Raw genomic sequence first — 20333 nt, forward strand, 5'->3', positions numbered from 1 at the left:
GATAATAAACTGCCGCGAGAATGTGATTTACTAGAATGACTCATTTTTTTGTGGAAGTGCAAAATTTATTACATTATATATAATAGATTGAAAAAATCGTGTTTAAAAATAATCATAAACATAAACTTATGGTTTCATTTAACTCGTTTTTTAAGCATCTCAATTATATTTTTCAGTTAATTCTTAATAACCCCATTATTTTGTATACGTTATTTGTTATTCTCTTAACAGCTAAGTCGTTGGGATGATTAAATATTTGGTGCAGTTATCTTTTAACGTGACCTCGACCCAAAAAGACAAACTTTATACATGAATGCGTTCATAATAATAATAGAAGCAAATTTTAATTAAATTATTTATTTAAGCTTTATATATTTAACTCTAAGCAACGTATATTAAGTAAACTGGCAAGATTATATTTATTTTTAAAAACATTTTTAATATAGAATAACAGTTTTTTCTGTCTTTTACAGAACCAGTTTCTTGCTATTTATGCAATAAATACACCGAAGTTTCTGATCGATTAAAACAATATTTAGATCACCCTTAAAAAATATTATAAAAAAATTAATATTTTTTCTTAATAAATAAATTATTTAATATCAACCTTAGTGATAATAATATTAATTTATTTATATATATCATATATATTAATACTTTTTATAATATTATGTATCTAAAAAATAATAATAATAATTGCTTAATTATTATTGTTTTAGAAACGTTGTCTTTAAGCTGCCAATTAGACCTTGCGATATGTTAATTGAATATATATGTAATACACGCGCCGATCAACTAGACGTGCGGTTGGCGCGTATGCTGCCGAGTAAGTGAGTTGACGCTCCGCGTCGTTGTTAAATATTATGTAATAAATGCACTTATCTACACTTAAGTTATAAAGTTACCGGCGACTAAATAAATAATCGTTTTAAACTACATTTATATAACAAATATTATACAATATTTTCGCATATGTAAATACATAAGTATTATATTGTATAAATGAAAAAATATTTTAATTTTATGTTTATATCAGATTTAATACAATACTTAATTATTAAGTTATTTTTATAAAATACAACATAATTCAAACTGTTTCTATTTTTTAAATGATGTAAATTAATATTTTTTTGTATAAATATATTTTTATGCTTAGCAAATATATTTTATTATTTTTACAAATCTGACCGTTGCGATTATTACGTGCTATCCATTGCGTGCACCACTGCCGTTACGGTAATAAGACCCTACGAATCCAACCCTATGGGTGGGCACCCAGCTTATAACGCTTAGGTGAGCGGTTCCTCCACCCCCCGTAATACTAAATATGTTATTGAAGATATATTAGTTTTTCTCCAGAGCGCTCAGGGAGACGGGCATTGTATTACACTGCATGCAGTTATGGTGCACATCAAAAATTGATGAGTAGAATCCCGTATAATTTTTCCATATTCTTACATATATTAGTATTTGACAATATTATTGAGAAACTGGATGGCTCGTGCAAAAGGAACGTGCTCAAGCGTGAGGTAATGGCTGCAACGGTCAAGAATATGACTCTCCAGAACTCGCAGCCAAAATTCACCGAGCATTGACAAATGCTCGACACCATCCCTCAGCAACTTTAAAAAGTGTTTAATTGCGTAGACGCTACGCCGAGAATGCAATGAATTCTATCCTAATATTCCTAGCCAAAAGTCACTAAGTTACAAATACGAATATGACCCGTGCTTGTAGAAAGTTTTTAGGAAATCAAAATATCAATGATTTGAATGACTCATCAAAATGTTTCAACGATTAACCACTTCATATTTTTTCGCGCTATTGAAATATTAATATTTTACTTATATTTTATTGTTGTTTTTCAAAATAATTTTATGATAAATAGTATTTATAATATAAAACAGAAAACACACATGTCTGCTTGTTTGTCTGTGTGTCACAAGAACTCAATAGCGACGTGACATTCGCACGTGTCATTCTAGGTCAACTGTCAAGTTGTCAACTTTCAAGTTAAAAGTTAAACTTAACAGCGACGTACTGACGAATGATTGCGTGCTATACTATCTAAGCGTGGCAATGAAACCGCTGAAGAAACAGAGCAGCGACGTACTGACGACTGATTATGTGCTACTGCAATACAAGAGTCTAAATATATGTTTCTAGTCACAGGATGGATAAAATTATTTATAATAAATATATAATGTGTTGGGTCTATTAGATTATAATATATAATTATTCACATGTAAACCATAACAAAAACGTGAAAAATATATAATTATCTACAATTTATTTACGAATTGAACGAACATAATGAGAAATTTTATAAACGTCCTGTATGTAATAAATATTTACACACGTGTGCGTTCCTAACAATTGAATTTTATTGAATCACATATATACTTATATGATTCGTTTCTGAGCGTTTATTTTTATTGCTACCTTTATCGAATGCGCCATTTAGAAAGCGAAAAAGCCATAGTATTACAGTTTTGATTCTTTATTTTATAACCGTGATCGTGAAATTCGTATATAATACTACAATAAAAATACACATAAATGTATGTGGAAGACAAAAAGAAATTAAAGAGAATCGAATAAAATTTAAAAAAATTCTTAGTTGTGATTCTAGATATTTTTAATATTTTTTTTAATACACTATTCAACATAAAATTGTATAATAAAAATATTTTAGAACTCTCCTGCATTCCATAAGATAATATGCATCCATTTAGTTGCGTACATACACTTGGATTTATATACAATTTCCACACTCTAGTAGTACCACGTGTAGATGAAACGAATAGAATTCTGGTGTACGCCAAAGGGGAATTTCAATTTGTTTCCAAAAGATAAAATACAAATCATACCTTTGTACGAAACGTATTATACATGCAAGTTGTTTTCTACGAACACGTACGTACTTTACCGAACGTCAGAACAAGATATTGTAATATGAAAATATTTCTATTAAAAATATAATACCATTTTTGTTTAATATAACTATAGACGCACATTTTAAAAAAAATATAATATTGACGAGATGTAAAATATTTAAATTGAACTATATTTTGTATCGCTAAAGGCTTATAATACAATTTAGTTTAATTACACTCTCTACATATCACAATACATGTAGCTTAAATAATAAATTAAATGTCGGCTTAACTTTTAGAACGTACATCTTAATTAAAAATTTACGTATGTACATTTTATATTCTTTCTGTACATTATAAAATATATCGTAAATATAAAATTGGAGCGTAAAAGTGATAAACGTTCCAGTTGACGATACTGCAATGAATTTGCAAACGTGACGTCATAAACGCCCATTTCCTAGAATTAATTGAACGAAACGTGACGAAATATGCTGCTTTCGTTTCCATGAATATTTAACCAGCTAAGTCAGCATTATTAATCCGGTTAAATGTTTTGGTTCTAAACTACGATTTCGCAGTCTTTGATCCGCTTATTTTGGTTGCGAAGTAATTACTTGACTCTATAAATAATGGCGGTGATCCGGCCTACGGTTTCGCAAAGTTCGCGATTTAATCTCTATTTAATTTTGCTTGAGTTATATCCTATATTGTGTATTAAATATACAGCTGGGTTCAAAAGTATCTGACCCAAAATTTTTCAACAAAAAATAATATTTTTTATATCTTGATATTTTAAAAATAACTATCAAAATAAATTGCTTGACTGCAAAAAATAAATGCTGGAAATTATGCGTATTTCAATTTATTGTAAAAAAATTAGATATACTTAAATTTGTAATGAATGGTTTCGTTTAAAAAAAAACATGAAGGCCCTTTTATAAATTGCGTTGACTTGAGATAAATCGCTATAGTAGAATCTTCTTAAATTTACGTTATTCCCATTTAATGATATAAGACATGAAAGTAATACATTATCGATTTTAAGCTTAAACTTTTTGTATAAAAAAGCTAGTTTGGAATTAAATCTTTACTTTTAATTATATGCATACCCTTAAAGTTTTTTTTTTGCTTTTTTTGCCACAGATAAAAATTATAATATATATTATTAACATGTATAATTTTTAATAAAGATATTTGAAATTGTGGTAAAATTAAAAACGACTACATCAAATTAAATTTACCGATTTTAAAGCTGAATACTTTTGCGGTATTTTATTATTCACTTTATTTACATTAAATATAAAAGCTTTCGTAGGAATTATAATTTTATATATCATAGATTTTCAGAATATTTCACTGTAAAGAATTATAAGCAGTCACTTTTGAACGCGGTCGGTTTACTTTGAAGTTCTGCGAATATCAAGAGGTTTCTCAACAAAACTAAAATAACTTTACGTTATTACAAAACGGTGAATAAGGATTAAACATTCCGTCAAGTCGACCCTTACCATTATAAGTTTCGTATTCTCATTATCACATCAACTTTTTAAGTTTAGTTTTTCATAATATTATACAATAACATTTTTGTTTATTTTGCTACTAAGATAAAATAATTTATAGTATATTGAAAAATTTACTCTAAAATTAATTTATGTTATAACAGCTGGCTGATAAAATTAACTATATTTTGTGGTTGAGCAACGAGTGGTTTAGCTATGTTAATCAGTGAGGCACAGACTGGTATGTCTTTTATATCAATATATAAATATAAATAAGTTGCTATTGTCACAAGAAAATGCGAAAGGTCCAAATGAATCAAGTGGTGTAGCAGGTAGTCAAATTAATATTTAAAAAGCTATTAGTGTATCTCGAAAATGTACGTAAAGTCAGAGTTCTTGTGAACCATTTCATTATTATAATATTATATAAAAAAAAAATGATTAAACACTTCAAACGCAAACATACATATGTACATATACTATACATCAACTCAACATACACTACATAAAAAAATAAATTACATCATTTTATTATTAGCTTTAACAAATGGTTAATCCGTTTATTTAGACTAATTAGCAGTTAAATTAATCTCCTTCCTTTATACTACGCCCTATATTCCAGTATAAATAAAATCAAAACCTATGTATATCTGGAGAATGCAATGTAATATTTTACTCACTTTTAAATAAATACCAATATTAGCTAAATTCAAAGTAGCGGTTGTAGTTGAAATTATGAGTGTATCTGTAGAAATTTTAAGTGATTTCAACTTGTGTGTGATTTTTGAAGCAAATATCTTTAACTTAAAAAATAGAAGTAATATTAATTAACAGGTGTTAATGAAATTATATGCTGCTCTTAACTGTCAAATGACAGACGTTAAACATGTATTTGCATGTTTTTGAAATAAAAAACTTATTAATGTCGATTAAAATAATAATAAAAGTATTTAATCCTAATTATTATAGCTGACTTATTATCAGAATAGTATTTTTTTCAATGAATTTTTTTTTTCAATTTATTTGTTAAATCCCATCTATTATGTATTAATTTTATTTTAATCGCAATTATGTTTCTATTAACTTTCTTAATCCTAAACACCATCAGCAAGTTTTACTTCAAAAAATAACCAAAATGTTAAAATGCAAACCTAACTTAAATGAATTAACAAAACCAAACTAACTTTATTAAAATTTATAAGTCCGACTATAGTTTTTAAATTTCAATATATTAAGTTTGGTTTGGTTAAATTAAGTTTTAACCACAAGAAGTTGAAAATATTTAGGAACATTTGTCAGTATTTCAAATATACGTATAATAATTCAGTTTGACTGATATTGATCAGTGAAATTAAATAATAATATTTTAATACATTTTTAAAAAAATAATAATAAAATGTTTTGTTCTCAAAAATTAAAAATTAATAAAAAAAATGTTTATTTTTTTTATTAATATTATTTTTTATTAATAATATATTTTTATTATAGAAATGACCATGAAGCAAACGAAAACCTTTTTTAAGTTGATAAACCTTCAGAACTTACTTCGAAGGAAAAACTTTAGGTGTCATATTATATTTACATACATATGTACATATATGAAAAACACATTTAGAATAAATAGCATAGCAGGCGACGATTTTTCGGTAAATCTTAAGATATAAGTCATTTAAAATGAGCATACAAATAAATGCAATTTTAAGTAATTTTTCATTTTTTTAAATTTAATTTTTATTTATTTAAGAAAAAATTTAAATGCATCACAGGCGAGTTTTTTACGAATGTGTGAACTTTGGACAACTAGAATACAATTTAGGTATTTTAAAATAATGAGGACTTGACCTGTCAGTAATTAAAGATAATGACATGTCAACTTATACTCGGAAAGAATACCCTATTCTATCCAATCCTAGCTACTTCAGTGAATTAGATTCCTAATACATATGTTATAATTTTGCTCACTTATAACATGAATGTTAAAATATTTTTTTTAATAGGAATTCATATTTTTTTATTAAAAATAAACATGATACAAAAAAGGACGAAAAAATCAAAATAATTCAGAAATGAATGTAATGTCCATATGGCTGCTTCATTATCAGATACGTTATCCTTGGCATTGTTGATTGTTTATCCAAGATTCGTACGGACTTATGTTTGCTTTAAAAAGTTTAAGCTATTAAATATTTTTGAGGTTTAAATCGTGTGAGATGCTCTGAAATTTAAGATAAAAAAAATTTTACAATATAAATTTATTAGATTTTTATTTGTACGATACTACTTAATAACAGTTTATAATTTGATTATGTGTATTTTTTTATTTTTTTAAGTTATTAAATTAAGTGAAAATGTTCAGGTTGTAAAACAAAATTTGAATTTTAGTGGCTTGGGATGATTATTAAGTAATTACTTGCCAGCGTATAAAGAAATGCTCTACTGAAATGAAAGAAAATAACCCGTGTTTTAATATTTGTTGTTAAACTCACATTAGTTAATACGAGTTTAATTGTTAAAAAAATTCTAATCCTAAGAATTCCGATAAATTTTGAAAACCGATTCAACAACCTTTCAATTTTTTAACAACCGGTTCGCAGGAACCGGGAGAACTGCCATTAAGCACACTACTGCATATATGATAATCTCTATGAGCTGAACTATTATTAAATTAGATAAGATTTTTTATTACCTTATAGGCACGTGTTTTTATTTAATTTTAATGTGGGTCCGCGCTTAAGCGTAAGGTTTCTCCGATCAAGAAGATGCGAAGAGAGAAGCGGCTGCTTTTGCGATCTTTAATTGTTTGAAATTGGGTCGACCTTCTCTTGATTGAAGTTTACGATAAAAAATTAAAAAAACACTATTTATGTTATATTGCACTGGCCCAGTTAGTAAAATTATATTTCTGCTAGTAAACATTTAGTTTACTAAAAAATACACATTTACTGTAGCATATACACATAGTGTTTCTGCTGAATTCTCTTTCTCGAGAAATTTATGATTTCTCAAAAAATATTTTAAAGCATTTTTTATTATATTAAATTAAATTTGTCTAAATATTTTCAAAAGGTTTACAACCAATTTTCGTTTTATAACGCTGCATAAGTAAAGACGGGTTCATGCTTAATATGCATATTTCTTGGAAGGTTTTAATAGGGGTCTGGGAATGACATAAAATTGTTTTTAACATTCAAATCGCCTTATTTTTGCTTAAATAATAGAAGAAGACAATGTTCCTGCCAGATGTTTAAAAATATGCATACTTTCTCGAAAGATCGAAAGTATTTTAATGTCTAATATTTTTTGAGATTTTCTATTACTCTAACCGGCCGCCGGTCTTATCTTTGCTTTGGTGATCTAAGATTCCGCTCCGATAAGAATAAATTACGCATGGGAATCGGCAGAATTCAAAATAATTTCAGGCAATTTTTCTTTATCGATAATCCAAAAATATTATTGTTTATATTTTGACAGCTGTTATCGATAATTGCCTCACAATTATGGAGGGGCTGTCAATAAAACATATATAATTGTATAAGTTCGCTTTACACGAATTTTTGTAACCTATCTTCTATTTTTAAATCTCGATTGACGCGAACTTTCATTTTTTGTAACCTATCATTAATTTTTGCGTGTTCTATGCCTCTGTTTATGCGGATTCAGTTTACGCTAAATTATTTCAAACCAATCTACCACGCAAATCGAAATATGGGAAGTCATTAGGAATTACTAAGAGGATTCATTCATATTTTTCCCGAAAGTGTATTTTTTATTGACACTTTATGACGAACTAAATAATGCAAAGTATCGTCCCCTATTTCAGAATTTATATCCTACGCATATATTACATCTGCCTGGCCATAAATCAAGGGCTGTGAAATTCCAAGAGCCGGCCCTGCTAGAGAAACTGGCTGCTCCAGTGTGGGTAAATTCTCTATTTGTTTACATTATATGGAGGAAATGCTCTCTGCTTCGGTTTATCTTAGCTAGACAAATACGGTGAAGTAACATGTATATATATACCAAAATGAAACACACGTATATATATATATATGCATGCTACGTACTCTTACATATATATAATGCTTAATTAATCGAATTGTGGTGTAATGGTTATATCAAAACACATAAATAATTGTCGCTATTAATGCCGCTTTTGCTTAATTGAACATTTGAAACAGATTAACTTGCATAGACAATTAATGCTGTACATTACATCGTATGTAGTGTAACGCACGCATATATGCGGATACGACGTTTTATCGATGGGGTATAATATTTCGCATTAATTTCTCCGGGCTGTCATGTCGTATTAATAATAAGACCCTCGTATCCATAATGCGGTTTATTAATCAGATTTCAGCGAATATGTGCTCATTAGGTTGTAAGGAAAACGTAATTTTTACGTTTTATTGTAATAATATAGCTACAAAATTTAATAGATATTACATATAGCATTTTTTAGTAAATTAATGAAAACGAAACTAATAATTTTGTGCGCGCAAAAGTACAGTTTATACATTGCGACTTAAACAAGTTTTATTTATGACATACATAAAATTTATTAATAGATTTTTAATTATGTAATATTTATTTTTATTGAAATAAAACTGTCGGGTCCTAACAAATAATCCCAATGCGTCATTTTGATAGAAAATTATTTTTATATTTCAAACTTAAAATAATTTTGACGATAACTGGCGTTGATTGAGTCACAATTAATGTCAAGTTGCTTTATGTATTTTTCAAGGTGGTTGGTTTTTGGCCCACCAAAATATTTACAATCTGTCCCTTTGGAAAAAATGTTTGCCAACCCCTGGTCTAGTGGATAACAATTCCTAGATATTTTTTGTTTCTGGAAAACGATAAATTTGAAATTATCATTTCCGGAAGTCCTGATTAATTTAAGAAAGTTAAGCTCAAGAGTATTGTACATTTTGAATAAAAATATAATAAAAATGTTTTCAAAAAATTTAATTTAATTCAGAATTTAAAAATACGTGCTGTACAAAATTGGCAAAAATATTATTACCATTTGTTCGGTAAAATAATTAAATAAGAAGGATACAGTCAAAGGGTAAGTCACTCAAAGATGGTATTTTTTTAAACAAAAATTTGACGATGCTGATAATACCCTTTCGCTTTTAATTTAAGTAGACTGTACAGTAATCACAACATTCAACAATATTTACACATTTTTTTATTGTGCTTCCTGTACTTTCATATATTTTTTATTCGTTTTGTAAATTTTCACTTTTTTTATTTTTTAGTCCCGCATTGACAACATCAGCCTTACTACTATTTATCTTACGAACTTGCTTATTGTCTTTTTCGCATGAATCTGAACTTTTTTTATTATAACTCTATCGCTTTCAACGTCTTTGTTAAAAAACTGAATTAAATGTCAAACAAAAACTAAATTATTATAATAAATCACAATATCACAATATAAGCGAATTCATATTTATCATTACACAAAACGCTACGAGTGTTATAGAATTATTTATTTTCCGAGAAAATATTTAATTACATACTTTGTTAGAAGCTTTTTGGATATCAGCGTAACCTTTATAATTCACATCTAAATATACAGCTCAGTGACACCCGACACGGCATGCACGTATCAAAGGATTAATTAATGTCGCACGTTTCATGCCCATCCACGCCGTGCGATGACGGGTGGGTTTGAATCCACGTGCCCACTTCTATTCACGAGATAACTCGGCCAAAGTTTCACTAGGCTCGAATAGTCACAGTCCAGGACTAAGTCGTAGTTTTAACGGTTTATCTCGCCGGCTTTCGCGCGATTTCCCCTCAAATAAAGTTGCCAACGAGGAGCATGCGGAAATGAAACGCTAAGTTTCCGTTCGACGATAATGAAGTTTGGTTTTAGAGCCCCTACGTAGACTAATTGCTAAAATTTCGCACGTCGTGTCACGAATGACCACCAGTATAAAATTGTAAAAATGCTTAGGTTTGAGATGCCCCTAGCCATTACCGGACATTTTAACAATGCTGTAAAGTGCCGTTGGCAACGTTTGCAAAAATGTTAACTCTGAAATTCGGACGGTCGGACTTTTAGAATAATGACTGTTTAACTTTTTATTTCAATCCGCTGAATTATCACCGATATGCTAATTGTGATAAAATGCTTTAATAGCAACTGAATAAATAATATGTACATATGTATAAAATCTACATGATACAGATAAAAATGCAATAATTTCATTATTATGACATTGAAAATTATTTTAGTTATAGTATACCTTCCTGGATAAGATGATATGCGTTAATCCAAAGCATTATAACAGAGTAAATACAATCGACAAGTATAAGACACTAGACTGAAATCAAATTCTGTAAATCTGTGGCACCAATTTTAATAATTATAAACTAATATTACAGTTTACAATCAATGTATATCACTATGCACTTTTTAGATTGGTTTTATTTTAATTATTTACTACAATATTCATTCATAATATTTGGAAAATCTAGAAAAACCTATTCCGATATTCGATTTTCCGATTACTCAACTAGATTCTTCCGTAGCTATTTATCATGTAGACGGACTTAAAAAAATTTTTTACTAATATAAAAATCGTTTTAAACAAAAATTTTGCGTAAATTAAAAGCATTGAATCCAGGAGACAATTATATATAGAGAACGACAAAATCGCTTAAAAATAAAAACTCAGTTAAACCACAATTAAAAACCAAGATCAAGATAGCTAAGACAATTCAGGAAAATCGAGATATTAGCTGAGGTATTTTATACATCTCATCAGCTAACACAAAATTACATTAATAAAAAGACCCAAAAGAAAATTAAAGATATAAGTAAATCTCAAATAAATAAATCATTCATTAACAAAGTCGACTCAGAAATTCTCAGTATTATATTATTAGAAGAAGGGCTTTAGGAATAGATAAATTAAATAATATTTATTAAAAACCTTTTTTTGTATGCTTTAATTACCTAACTAAAATATTTAATTCATGCTTATCTTTTCGATATTTTCCAATTATCTGGAAAAGACAAAAATTCATTTGATAAAAAAGTCTGTAAAAGTAGAATATACCAGATCATTTAACTGCCGTCGTTTAGCAAAGTATTATTATTAAAGGAATCTCCTAATAGTAAATCAATAATAAACAATTTGGTTTCCACGAATATCATTTAACTACGCTTCATCTAAACAGACTGACAAATTTAATATGAAATAAAATTCTGGTTTTTTATTGCTAGATATAGAAAAGGCCTTTGATACAGTATGCCATACCGGATAAATGTATAAAATTTTAAAATACTCATTATATTATCCACATTTTACAGTCATACCTAATTAATCAAAGCCATGATGTTTCGCTAAATATTACAATACATTTTCGATACCGTGTAAAATATTTTTTACCATTTCTTTTCATTCCAGTCTTAAAAAATACTAAACTAATAATGTACGCCGACGACACTAAATTACTATCTTATTCTCATGGTCTTAAACTTATTGCAGTACAACTTATTATTATTATTTATTTTATTTTATTAATTCATTTAGCTTAATAGCTAATCTTTACATCTAACAAATTTAGTAAACATATATAAAAAATATATAAAAAATACATAACAGAAAGAAAAAATAAAAATATACAATAATAAAAACTTAATATTATAATTTATTTCTATATGTACGAAGATGTTTTTTTATTCCATTTATGAAACCCGTTATATTTTTGCTCTTTCGGATTTCTCTTGGAAGACTATTATATAAATCAAAACCTCCGTACATAACTCCCCTAGCCGTACTCGTTTTCTTATACTTAATTATCTTTAAATTTTCTCTATTTCTAGTATTATATTTATGTACATCTTTATTTCTTATTAAATACTTATTAAAATATTCTGGTAACATATTATTTTCTAACTTATATATAAATACTAAAACATTCATACTCAATATTTCTTGAACATTCAACCATTCTAATCTATCAATCACACTTTTACAATTAGTTAATCTATTTTTATTTAAGATTACTCTCATTGCCCTATTTTGTAATTTTTGCAACATTTGTTTGTCTAATTTATTTAACATATTTAATAGTGTTGCACAATAATTAAAATGGGGCAATATTATGCTATTGTAAATTATTTTTTTTGTATTTATACTTAATATATTTGTTAATCTAGATAATAAACCTATTTTTCTACTAATTTTTTTTAATATGTAATTACAATGTTCTTTAAAATTTAATTTTGTATCAACAATTACTCCTAAATATTTTATATTATCCACTATTTCTATACTAGAGTTATTTATCACTATTTTGGTACTATTATCTAACACATTTTTATAATTAATAAACATACATTTAGTTTTATTCTCATTTAATTTGAGTACATTATTCTTTAACCATATTTCTAATATACTTAATTCATTATTTAAATTATTTACAATTTCTTTAATGTTATCACCTATGCAATACATTAATGTGTCATCCGCAAATAGATGAATTTTACATTTTTTCACGTTATTAACTATATCATTAATATACAAAACAAATAACAATGGTCCCCATTTAGACCCTTGTGGTACTCCATAAGACACTAATTTCTCTTCAGAATATACATTAAAAATTATTTTATGAAATGGAGAATTATCAAAAATCATTAATTCCTAATCTATACGAAATACGACCTATCTCGATTTTAATTAAGCAACTTGACATCCATTCATAATATTAATAAAATCTAGGTAAATCTAATCTGTGATGAGTGATCAGAATTATAATTATACAGAAGTCACTAATCTCCCAGATACGATAGAAATTTAAAAAAATCACTAAGAAAATTAAAAAAAAACTCGGATGTTCCAGTTCAATAGTCAGCGACTTATCCCACCTGTCAATCATTCTGTATTTTCCCTAATTTTTGAGCAGAAGGCTCATGATAATAATCAAAATCAGAATGTATTTTTTCTATAAATCTTGCGAATATTTTGCTTCATTGTGACCCACATCTTAAAACTTATTAATTATAAAAATTCATTACCTTAGTTTGTATATATGTACAGTAGCTGATATAAATAAATACATTCAGAAATCACGTAAACATCAACTAACCAATGATAATATATTTACAATACTACAACGCGTCTCTAATTTTTTCGAACAACCCTCAAAAACTGAAAAAGTAAACACTGAAAACTATATTTATGAATTACAGTTCGCGAAAAGTCGACACTGTGAAGTTGAAAAATTAATCCCACCTCATGGTTGTTTTATAATTTCATTCGGCGGCTAGTTTTTATATCGTTATAATAAATTAAAACCCACATAATAAAAAATAGAATGTCTATTCAACCGTTTTGGTATTCACATAGGAATTTCTCTACGTACTGTTTAATAAGGTTAAGTTTCGGAATGCGGGTGATGTTAAACCTCTAATAAAACGGGCTATGCCTTTTTAATGTTATTAATCATGCCCCCAAATAATAATTATTTTTGATACTTTGCTTAATAATAAATGTATAATATATAATAATTCACATTTTTAAAAAACTCGTTAGCTTGACAATTTTTTGCGGAAACTTTCGGAGCATCGTTAAATTATTGCTTCAAACCTTTCTTATTGCTTCAAAGTTTTTACTTGAGTCAGATAAAGTTTGTGATATATACGTAGACATACGTTTTTATCCTTATCTACAAAATTAAATGACTTAGCAAAGCAATATGTATATAAACATATATAAATTAAACATTGCCTACAGTTGATACAGGAACAACTTTGCAACTCTATATTTTAATAAAAAAAATATATTTAAACATTTTATTATTCTGCATGTATAGTACTTATGTTTTTACATAATATCATATCTGATTTTATGAATTCAACATTTTCGTTTTTGCATTTCAAACTAGCGCAAACGTTGTTATAAAATGCATGAAACTTAAAAAAACAACAACATTGCACAGATGTGCACAATACTGAACACGTTATTTTTATGTATACGAAACGTTTCCATGCTACATAAAATTGTTCGTTATCTAAGCGAAAATAACACTTTGTATGATATGTTTTTTAATTCTTATTACCCCTATGCACAAACCTTTTCTAAAAATGAATACTTTATATACTTATAATAATAAAATATAAGCTTACTGATATTTTTATATTTAACCACTGCTGACTAATCAGTTGATTACATCGCAGAAAATAAGAAACCATATTTTTTTATTAGGCAAACATTGATAAGAAATTTTTCCGTCTCTGATTCTATGTTTTATAGTATGATTTGCGAAAATGAGGGCAAATAAGCAATAAAGGAGAACTGGGTACGGTTGACCATAATCCGGGATTGTCAACCAACTTTTTGTTGATCCGACTGTAGGATTTTTGGAAAATACGGCTTGGAGGTCGCCATGTCATGTGTGACCCGTAACTTTTAACGAAATCTACCCTTCAACTTGTCCGATAATAAAGTTTTTGCCGTGCGCTAGGGAGAGATCGATATCCTCCCAGGACGAATTATACGAATTGAGACGTGAGCCAACAGAAAAACATGTTGTATATATAAATCGGTGTAAATAAAAACATACATTTACAAGATATTTTAAATTGCTATTTTTTCTATTTCAACAAATACGTAAAATTAAATTGGTTTAAAGTTGTGGATTACTTTACATTAAAATAAAAAATATATACAAGCAGAAAAATAACACATAAAGTTTGCTAGAAAGATAAAATTTCGATATGTAAAACAATGCTGACATATTTTATTTTCGCTATTTTTTTTTAATTCTAATACACTTATAACTTGCACAATATAGTCAATAATAGCAGTAGTAGTAAAGCGATCTTAAATTAAAAGAGAAAAACAATAGTTTTATTCACAGATTAGAATTTGTTATATATCACTCATCCTTTCCAAACAAAGAGTAATTTATTCAGTAGTACTTATGGGTGATTAACGTCTCAAAACGAATGTGCTATTAAGTGGTTTATTCAATATTTCTAATTATTAACGCAATTGTTTGGTTATAAAATCTCCATTCGAAGCGTTATGATTTATCTTTTAATTTGTCTAAAATGGTCGTTGGAATGACCAATAAACTATAACTACAAATTGTGCAGGTGGTAGAAAGAGTTTTAATTAGAAATAAATAATCATTTCCTATTTTCACCAAACAATCCCCCATTAATGTAAAATTCTGTAAAACAATTTGGATGGTAAGCGATTGGCCAACGTACATACTAGATAAAGTCAGAGATGCACTAAAAATAATTTTTCGCTTAAAGCTAAAGGAGCTATTTAAAAAGGCGATTAAGTTTTAAAAGTGTGTTAATGTTCGAATATATATAAAAGGCGCATAGCTTATGGAATGATTCATAAATACAATTGAAACCAGATTTTTTTATATAACGATTTCACGAAACCCCAAAAATTACATAGACCAACAACTTAGTACTCAGAGACTCACGCCCTCCTAAAGAGCTATAACAAAAAAACACATACACACTGACGATCTGGAAACGTGTCTCGTTTGCAAATTACTTTGTAAAAGGCTTATGTTTATGTATAACATAAATTCTCTATGGTCGATTCAGAAAATGGCTTTGACGATGTTCTAAAACAGCGTTCGCATTTGGCATATGTAATGTATGATACAAGTTTCGAATTGCAGCTTGTATGCCCATTGAATCAGAGTAAATCATGCTAAAAATAATTAACATTCTCATTATTAATAATCCAAATCATGAACTTAAATATCCTATTTTTTAATTTGTTTATTAATAAGGCAATATATATTTTTTAACACAAGTTTTAATCTTAGAATATTTTTAATATAAATATTTATATTTCTACATAATAAATTGTGTTATACAAGGGCAAAATTCAATTAAAAAACTTGCATAAAGTGCGACGGTAAATCTTTGATACACGAATATATTATAAGTTTGATATATAAACCTCCCTTGGTAATTTTCGGTTCAAAGTTGCACAGATTCATTTAAAATGGATGACATACACGGACGCGACTCCAAAAAATGAACGAGTTCATTTTGTGCGGCTTATTAAACACAAGTAATAAAATATATGTGCTTTATAATATTAAAGCAATATTTATGTATCTTTTGTATAAGTTAGTCATAAATTATTTTAGAAAACTAATATGTCAAATTATTTATTAATTATTTGCATTCACAAAAACAAAAAGCATCAAAAGCCAAACGTCTTTATTGTAAACCATTACTATTTGTCTCTCTGTTATGTGCACTTTTAAATAATTTTGATCAGCATATTTCGAACTTAATTTGTTTTTATACATATGTACACATGTGTAACATGGTAACTCAGCGTAATTTTTATATCCCCAATCTATTATAACTTACAAGCCTTTTATATCATTTAAAGCATGCACTTTTCATAAAATTCCGAAAGCTCATAAAATCGCGACAAGAATTTATAAAACGTTGCTGTTACACGTACATCGGCACCGAGCCATTACCCTCTTCCATGACGCAACCATAACTTCTTTATGGTTTCCTAAAGCTCCGCACGAGAGCTACGATCGTTTTCCTCGATAAATCCCCTTTACAGTTTCCTCCAAACTGCAGCCCCGAGAAATCGATTATTTTAAGTATCCTCTCACGTACCCATTGATACATTCACCCATGCTAATACTTGCGGGAGTTGATTAACCAACGTGTACACAATTTGATGTAGCCAGACAGGTGTTTGTTTACATTGGGCAGAGCAAACACCCTTGGCGAGTTTTGCTTGCTGAGAACACTTCGAAGAGCCTGGAGCAGTTGGGCCAGAAATGGGTCAGTGAAAACAAATCTTTTGCTAGTATATTTATTTTTCAGGCGAAAGCTCTTCAGGATTGATACTTGAGAGGGTATCAGACGCTTTTGAAAAAAATCTTCACGAGAGAGATACAAATAAATTCAATGTTGTCATAAATCATATCTTGTTATTGTTTACGTGGCATAATCGCTGCTGAATTTGATATATTATATATTGTATAAACACATTTTTCGAATAGGTGTAATTCAATCTATTAACTAATTTATAGAATGGAAGAGACATTTAAGAAATACTTTAACAATATGTTAATATCAAAACATGATGATAAAACCCGATTATAAATGTATCGTAGAAATTTCAGCTCTTTAAATGAATACTGAACACTTAGAAAAATATAACACAGCAATAAAAATTATTTCTCTACGATAGTGTTTTATATATGTATACTGCTACAATCTTTATTTAGTATTTTATTAAACTATAGCTTTCTGATTTTTTGTGGCGATCGTTTACTAAACAAGATAACGACGTTCCAGTGAATAACTTTAAAAGTATTTTTCGATGTTTCTCGGAACCACTGCTTTTTAAAAAAGAAAGAAAACGTTGTCAAATGTATTTGGGAAGTTTTCCTTCAAAATATTTTTTTGCGCCAGCTTTTTTAATATATAATAAAATCACATAATTCGAACGCAAAACTACAAAATAACTAATCCAATGTACATATGCCTATATAAATTACTATTTATGCCACCCTATATATTTTGATTTTATATAGTTTTTTTTATCTCTACTTTAAAATATCCTATTTATCACCTCCCTACTAGTCGCCCACTCCCTACCCTTAATTTTAATATGTTCTTAATTATATGTCAGGGATGTTTTTTTTTTGTTTTAAGAAAAAAAAATGTTTATTTAATTTGTTTTTAGTGAATTCGCCCGTAAGCGTAAGTAATCTCTGATCCAGAGGATGCGAAGAGAGAAGCGGCGGCTTTTACGATCTTTGATGGTTTGAAATTGGTAAGCCTCCTCTTGAAAAAAGTTCGTATAAACTTTTTTTTGCTATATACAATATATTTTCTATGAGCTAAAGCAGTTCAATATGAGAGAGAGCTTTAAATACTAATATATACGACCTATCTTTTAATTAATCATTATGATAGTCATCCCTGAGATTAGTAAAATCTATATAACCCTATTCTGTTATAATTAATCGGAATAATATTTATATAATAATAACTAATAACGATCTTCCAGACTCGGTATAAATTTAAAATAAAAACACCAAAGTTTATATGGACTTCGAACCCAGATCGTTCAGGTCAATAGTCAGAGACTTATACTACTCATTTATTGTGCTGGTTACAGAACCCTTGAAGTTCTGATACCTTGAAATCCAAAGTGGATGTTCTAATGTGAATGTCGGTAGAATTATCAGAGAAAGTCTCTAAGGAAATGAATATTTTTTGTCCGTATTCCTGTATTTATACCTATGAAGATTTGGTTAATCACATCTTGTATAATGTTGGTTCGAGAAAGCACTGAAGAATTGCAGATTAAGATGTTTGCAAGAAAATTTTATTGCGTCTGGACACACCCACGAAATTTGTTCATAGGTTAAAAGAAAAACGATCTAGATGGCCTCTCTGCCAATCATTAATGAAGGGCAAAAGAACAATAGTATTATGCACAGGGTAGAATGTATTTTCTAGCGCGCATCCTTTCCATACAAATAGTAGTTTTGTCGGTTTTTTTTGTATTAGGTGGTCCGTGCAATATTTCCAATTATTAACGCAATTGTTTGAGTACGAGATTTTTTTCCATTAAAAAAAAATTTATAGACCTGTTTTTATTTGTTCAAAATGGTCGTTAGAATGACCTCTAAATTATAACAAATTATGCATGAGATTGCATCCTCTACAGTATTGACAATAATCGTTCCTAAATTTTGTTTTTGCACTATTTTACGATAAAGAAAAATATGAATACATATCCGCAACACTTTAACAATAAATTAAATACGTTCTGATCTAAGCGAAATACTAAAGCAGTATTATTACAATACTATTTTCATGTTTTTAAATAATAATTAATAAATATTAAATTGAACATCATAAACATATTTATACGCTAATGATATTTATATGTGGTATAAGTTGATGACTAATACCTGAAAGACCAGGATTCGAATCGCTTATATTTTAATTTTTAATCAGTCTGGAAATCAGAATTATTGATTATTATATAATTATAGTTGCGATCGTTCATCGCGTATTAGATTATTATTTTAACTTACATCTTCAGTTAGATTATCTATCCATTGATTTACCATTGTACAAAAATAAACAAAATCAGTTAACTGAAATGATATATACGTTGCGGTTTAAAGCATGTCAGTGCTGGAAAAGTTAAAAATTTAACGGTGTATACTTTTGTATACTTATCCACATTAAGTATATTTTCAAAATATATTACTTTATAAAAAAAAATATCAAAACTTTCAAGAGATAACTTGTATACACTGCTTATCTGTATATATATATAAATATATATGTTTATAATTTCAATGATACTAAAGTTGTGCCACAAACGATACTCGAACTTTGCCGTTACGGTCTGAACTTTGAAAAATAATTATTTCTGAACGATTCGAAAATATAAACTTTTGCAAACCGTATCTATTATAGGTTTTTTACTTTCATAATAAATTTTAAATTATTTTTCCTGTGTTGGTTTAATAAGATTTATTCATCCGCATTAAAGCAACGTTATAGATACTACCTAAAGGTGGATCTTTCATAGGAACTTTTGAGAGTAGAATTGAATCGTAACACAAATTTCATGAATTTATTCAATTCGACTTCAGCCGTAACATATGTATGACTCACTCTCTTCGAAAAATGTTCTACGACTCGAAGAGGAACACTGCATAATTCATTGCGAAAAGTAAATTCGCGTTGAAACGGAGCCGTTTTCCGCTCTCAAGTGACACCGAATTTAAAGCTTTAATTTTTTTCCGCCTAAAAAATTCCGGTCTTTAATCGTTTCTTTCGCTTCAGTACATAAAAAATATAATGTTAAAGGTAACCTAAGTACAACTAGCAATAGCTTAATTTTAATATAATATTTATTATATTATAAAAGATACTTAA

This window comes from Plectrocnemia conspersa, unplaced genomic scaffold, assembly GCF_051122295.1.
Source record: "Plectrocnemia conspersa isolate PC_06_02 unplaced genomic scaffold, ASM5112229v1 ptg000011l, whole genome shotgun sequence".
Classification (NCBI taxonomy): Eukaryota; Metazoa; Arthropoda; class Insecta; order Trichoptera; family Polycentropodidae; genus Plectrocnemia; species Plectrocnemia conspersa.